Raw genomic sequence first — 6951 nt, 5'->3', positions numbered from 1 at the left:
ATGTGAATCAGTCACTGTCTTTTGAAAACTTAAACTTGGATAATTCAGAAAAAAGAAAATACAAAAGAATAAATAAATATATGCCAATATGGTTGAAAGAGGTTATACATTTTACTGATTTTGTTGAAATTGAGATATATATATATATATATATATATATATATATATGGCATGTTAATGCATCAAAAATTACATTCTCTTTAAAATAATAAATAATTGACATGAATAGTGTTGGTCGATGACAAAGTCCATACACTAACTTTATTTTTGAGGTTTTGTGATGGTGGTTCTTGGAGTTTTAGTTTTAGGGTTCTATTAGTTATTCCTCAAAATTTAAAACTTTAATTGAAATATCATTCCCTTAAATGTTGAATTCTTATTAGGAGAGATTACTTAAATAGTGGATACTAGGAAATTTAAAGTAGCAGTATAGCTCTCATTCTTGGCTAATACTTCCAGATAACAGTTAATTTGTTTGTTGTTGTTCTCTTTTTTAGCTTATAAACCACACTTGGAGGTCCTTTTGTTGTTGTTGAGAAAGTTATGAACCAGAAAATATATCTTGACTTAATCCCGAAATGTGTTTCCCATTTTCTCCTCACTATGAATTCTCAGTGTTTCAATGCCTGGATTCTGAAGGGTTTGGCTTCTTCTGATGGTTCTGGGTGCTTTGAAGCTGACATGAAAATATTTGCTTTGAGCTTTCAAAAATTTTTGATTGAGGATTAGTGTGTGCTTACTCATGACCTTGCATTCTTAGTGAGTGGTACATAAATGCAAATGTTGCCCATGTAATAAATATACGCACGTTGTCATTCCTACACACACCCACACACACACACACTCACACACACACACACACACACACACACACTGCCAGTTTTGGAAATAAAAAGCTCATAAAACATTTATTAAAAGGTTATTAAATCCCAATAAAATAGAATTATATTATCACATTCTGTAGAATTGTCCACAAACCTATAAATAAATAATATTCATGTTTCAATAAGCTATGAAATTAGTGTAAAAAAATAATGGATCTAATTGAAACAGATGTACCTGAAGCAAAAAAAGAAAAAAAAGTTTGGTGCCTGAAAAGTTGGATGCTTATCAAATTCAATTTTAAATGCTACACATACACACACATTCTAGAGTGGATAGCAATTCTCTAAACTCATTATTCTTTCAATACTTTTGATATTAAATTTGCTTAAAATAAGATTTACATACAAAAGTAATGAGAGAAAGTTAAATCAATACTTTATGAATATTTCTGTGTGTTAACCTTGGGCAATTCAGATAACCTTGCTGAGCCTTGGTTGTTGTTGTTGTTGTTTTTTTTTTCCCAGCTTGTAAAAAATATATTTACATTTGATGTAAAGGTAGCTTTTAGCTAAAATAAGTAAATATATAAATCTAAACATATATGTATTACTATAACTATGGAAAATATTAACTCCAAATAATAAACTCTTTTTTTATATTTAAAGAGTAATGAAAAGAGAGAGAGAGAGAGAGGGAGAAAGACAGAGAAAGTGAAAATGGTAACCATACCTTCATCTCTGGCTTCTAAACAAAAGTATCTCTTGAATTTCAGATTTTGTTCTCATATTTAATTGAATGTGTTGATTTTTAACTGTAAGATTTCCTTAAGAATGATGACATCCTGAATTAATGTAAGAAGAGAAGCTATGTACCAATATTATTTCAAAAAGCTCATCTTTCATATTAGTACCACATATTGTGATGTTTCATGATTCCAATACTGATTCCAGTGATTTGTTTCTTGAGAATTTCAACTATCTAATAACAAGGTATAATCACACATATAGACACCTTGCACACAGATAGATACCAGACATACAATTAAAAACACAAAATTGAAGTATATAAATCAATATGAAAATCTTCCCCAAGTATTTATTTGCATGTTAAAGAAATAAATAAGATGGCTTTGTAAATTGAAGCATTCATCAGAACCCTATTAGACATGTGACTTATGTATTTGGGAACACAGTTTTCTTACCTAGTCATTAAATCAGGTGTCCATGGAAACTACTGTGCTTTAAAACCCAAGATATTCCATTTATACATCTAATCTGCATGACCAAAATAAATTAATCAATGCTGCTTCCTGCATATTGGTTTTCTCTGGAAACACTGCGAAACAACGTAATCATCTTATTCAAATTTTGAGGCAGAATTTTAAATGTACCTGTATCAGGAATTTTATGTTATCTACGGCATAAAACTCATTCCCTAAAGCAAATATCCTCACATTTTTGTATATTTCTTTTTCTGCCGCCTAAGGCTTGCATTTAATATTAAATAGTTTTGAATGAATGAGCCCATTACTTCTTCTCTGACTCTTAAAAATCTTTGTACTGAAATATGTAGGCTAATGTTTTTTCTGATTTATGAAGACACACACTAGATATTCAGGATGCACACATATGTGATATGTTGTACTTCTACTTGTAAGTATTATCAGAAATAAAGGCTAATATCATTTTATCGCTTAAGCATTCAATGAGTATCTACTATTCATAGTTTAAAACCTTGATCAATCTGTGGAGAAAGTTTCATGATTTAGTGATAATGTCCAATTAAAAAACAATGTACACATATTATATGTAATTGTATATTATGTATAACTATTTAATTTATATCAATTTTCTTTGTCCTAATTGGTATCTAGAAGAAATGAGTTACAAAATTTGCATGATGTTTAATTTGAGAAGCAAAAGATACCTCAGTTTATAAAATAACAATAAAGAGAAAAGGCAACTAATGAAAGAATCCATTATATTCAGGTAGGACGGTGTGGCCAAAATGAATAGAAACAAGCAGGGAAATACTGAATTTAGTAACTAAACAGCAAAATGCATTAAAGATTGCCCAGGCATGCAACAATATATGTATTCTGTATGTGTTAGTATACCTATTTAAATTTTCACTCAAAAGGAAGAGACATATTTTATGGAAGGAGGAGCTATCAAATTCCACAATTGCTCATTTTACTGAATGATCTATTTATGGTAGGCAAGGCAAAGATGTAAACAAACAAAAAAATAACCCCAAAGACTGAAAACATGTAAAATATAAGAAAAATGGCGTACTTTTATCTTAAACTAACCAATGTTTTAACAATATCATGGTGGAGGAGAGACTTATAAATTAGGAAACTTTTAATCATTTACTACTGTTGGAGTGGGAAAAGAACACATTACTTTTTGTTTACAAGTCAAGAAATTTACTAAAGAGAGCAGTACATAATGTTTAGTATTTAATTGTTGCAAAACAAGAGTCCATTTATTATACTCATCTTTGGTACACATAGACAGAAAAAATATGAGTGGTATTTTGTAAATCTCAAAATACTTATGTGAAATTTAAATATAATTTTTATATCATTGGAGATGGGAAAAAATGCCACAGCAATGAAGGGTTTTCAGGATTCTCTTAATATTTTCACGGATGAAATCCACAAATGTAAAAAAAAATGGTATTTTACATTATTAATTTCACATTGCAAATTGCACTTCTATAACTTTTGTATGTGCAAAGTAGATGTATTTTATATTTAAGTTTAGGAATGCATAAAAAATACTCAACAATCAGTACCACTGTAAAGTTGCACAATAGTACATGTATTTTGGTAATTGAGGTATTTTCACATTTTTATGTAAATAAAATTTAAGTTTCAAATTCTTTAAAATTTATGCTATGTCAAAAAAACTACATCATTTTAAATTCCATTTTAAAATGTTTTAATGTTGTCAGTTAGCATACAAGTAAGGTGATTTTTTTTTCTTCCTAGAAAAACAGTAAATTCTCCTATCCCTAACACAAGTCAGTGAGCAGCTGTCTGAGAACTTGAAGTGGAGGTTCTCATTCTAGTCATGCTCTGTCAGCTACACACCTTCTGGAACAGCGTTGATAATGTCGTGGAAGGGCACATGGCCTTTCGGTTCTTTCAGCACAATTATTTAGGGAAATGTTTCAAGAAGGGCTCCAGAAGTTCGGAAAGTTGTTGGAATCAAAGTCTTAGTAATTAATGAAGAAACTAAACATACTCTGGTCTAACAATCTCACACTTGTGAGTATAGCTCATAAAAATAAAGCACCAGTAAGTACGGCTTGACAGCATTGATTATTTTTTTACTTATTTTTTATTTATTTATTTATTGATTGATTGATGCCATAACAGATTACCACAAATTTTGTGGCTTAAAACAACACAAATTTATTATTTTACAGTCTTGTAGGTCAGAAGTCTAATAGGGGTCTCACTGAATTAGTGTTCTGACAGGACTGAATTCCCTTTGGGAGGCTCTAAGGAAGAATCCATAGCAATATAAAAGAATATAATATTATCAAAACAAATAAATTACTTTGGAATACACTTAACCAAGGAAGTGAAAGAATTATACATTGAAAACTATAAAATGCTGATGAAAGATATTAAAGCAGATACAAATAAATGGAAAGATAACCCAGGTTCACAGATTGAAACAATTGTTAAAATGTCCGTACTACCCAAAGTGATCCACAGATTTGGTGCAACCTCTATCAAAATCCAAATGGCATTTTTTACAGAAGTAGAAAAAACAATCTTAAAATTCATATGAAACCACAAAAGGCCCCAGTCAATGCAAACTTGAGAAAGGTGAACAAAGATGAAGGCATCACACTTCTGGATTTCAAAATATATTATGAATCTACAGTAATCAAACAGTATGGTATCTGGCATTAAAACAGGTTTTTAGGTCAATGGAACAGAATAGAGTCCAGGAATAACCCCCACATGTACAGTCAACTGATCTTCAACAGGGTACCAAGAATACACAATGGGGAAAGGATAGTCTCTTCAGTAAATGGTGTTGGGGAATTTAGATATCCATATGCAAAAGAACGAACTCTTATATAATTAGACCTCATATTATAATACATCATTATTCTCTATATTCAATATCTCCTTTTTAATGGGATCCCTAGAATCTTTCCTAAAACATTCGATATTTTTTGATGTCCTACTTAAAAAAAAGAAAAAAAATGGAAAGGAAGTCATTTTAACCACATATTTCATTCTACTACCAAAATTTTTTACAGACTTTTACAACCAACCACTCAAAAGAGTCAGTATTCACTGAAACTCTTTACTTTCTGCAAACACTCCTCAACTCATCTGGTATGATTTCCCATTATCATCCCACAGAACACTGCTTTTTCTGTGATCATCAGTGACTCTTTTTCATCTCATGCCACACTTTGGTTTTCATCTCACTTGAAGTCTCAGAAATGTTTGACAATGTTAATCTTTTGCTTCTTTCTGAAAAATAGTCTTTCTTTGATACCCATGGCTCCATTCTCTCGTGGCTTTTCTTTTACATTTAAATCTGTCTCAGTTTCACCCTTTATTCTGTCATCAAACGTTGGGAGGTGGCTCAATGGCAAGTGTCAGGCCTTATACCTCCTTAGGCCTCATCCCTGACACTATTCCTCATTTATGTAGCTAGTCCCAAATATTGTGCATGTGTCGATGACTTCCAAATTCTTATCTTCAACTTTCAACTATTGTTTAACATTGTTTCAGCTTGTTTAGAATTCTGAACAATATGCCCAATGCACTGCTTGAAATTTTTATCTAGATATTCCAAATAAAACAACATGTCCAGTATGTTCCAGACCACCTAATCATCTTTCTCTCTTGATAAAATCTCTCCTATGTTATCTGTCTCACCAAATGGCACCTGTGCATTACCAGTTACTTTACAAAGAAATCTAGAAGTTCTCATGAAGTTCCTTGAGTTTCCATATTCAATCTATCAAACTTACACATCTATTTTACTTTCAAGTACCTCTAAAGCTCAACTACTTGCTTTTCTCTTTTCACCATTACTACCTTAGCCCAATTAAATATCGTCACTTGCCTAGAATACTTTAATTCCTTCCTACCAATCTTTTCATTTTCTCTAACCAGTTCTTTCCAGTATAGTCTCAAATCACAAACAAAAGCAGACTTTTCAAAATTCCAATTTGATTCTGCCAAATTAATTATGACTTGATTACTTCCATTTTGTCTAAGATGAATACCAAAATTCTTAACAGAAGCTTAAGTGCCCTGTAATCAGGCTGCTGTGTATAAATCTCCAGCCTCAGTCCCAGTACATCCTCTTCACTTCAGCCCAGTGACTTTTTATTCCAGTTCCTTGAAAGAACTAGCTTTCTCCTGCCATGAAACTTTGCATATGTTGTCTCCTCTGTCTGAAATCATTTCCCCCTTTTTTCCATTTACACAATTCTTCCTCCTCTTTCCAATGTCAGCTTAATAACATATTTCTTCAGAGAAGCACTTTCCCGAAACTCTAGACTAGGAACAATTCAATATTATGTAATTTTACAGCAACATGTATATTTTCTTCACAAGGCTTTAAAATAAATTATAACTATATGTTTGTCTTTGTGATAACTTTATTGAATAACACAATTCGGGATCCTGTCTTTCATGCTCAACATTTTAAGTTCAGTGCCTGTGGCAGTGCTTCGTGGGTTCTAGTTAGAGAAGAAATTATTTTTGAATAATTTCACATAGTAGTAAAATATAAATACCTCAGTTCTGATGGACAGAGGTAATAGTCATAATACATAAGCTAAATTGATTAGCATACTTTAAAAATCACAGTTTGCAACATACAAGATGACTAACAGAATGACTTTCATGCATCTAGAACAGTCCATTTCCACCTAATAAAAATCTGTTTATTCCACCTCTGAATTATGCCAAATAATAATTGGAAGAAACAGACACAGTACATACAAAAATGCAATTGTACTGAAGGGGGACATGGCAAGATTTTTAAAGAATTCTTTTGTGCCTTGTTATCCACTGTGTCACACTGATAGAATTAAATATTTTATTAGTTTTCTCTTGCTTGCGTATCAAATTAT

Source organism: Hipposideros armiger, unplaced genomic scaffold, assembly GCF_001890085.2.
Source record: "Hipposideros armiger isolate ML-2016 unplaced genomic scaffold, ASM189008v1 scaffold_815, whole genome shotgun sequence".
Lineage (NCBI taxonomy): Eukaryota > Metazoa > Chordata > Mammalia > Chiroptera > Hipposideridae > Hipposideros > Hipposideros armiger.
Note: the sequence above shows the minus strand (reverse complement) of the source record.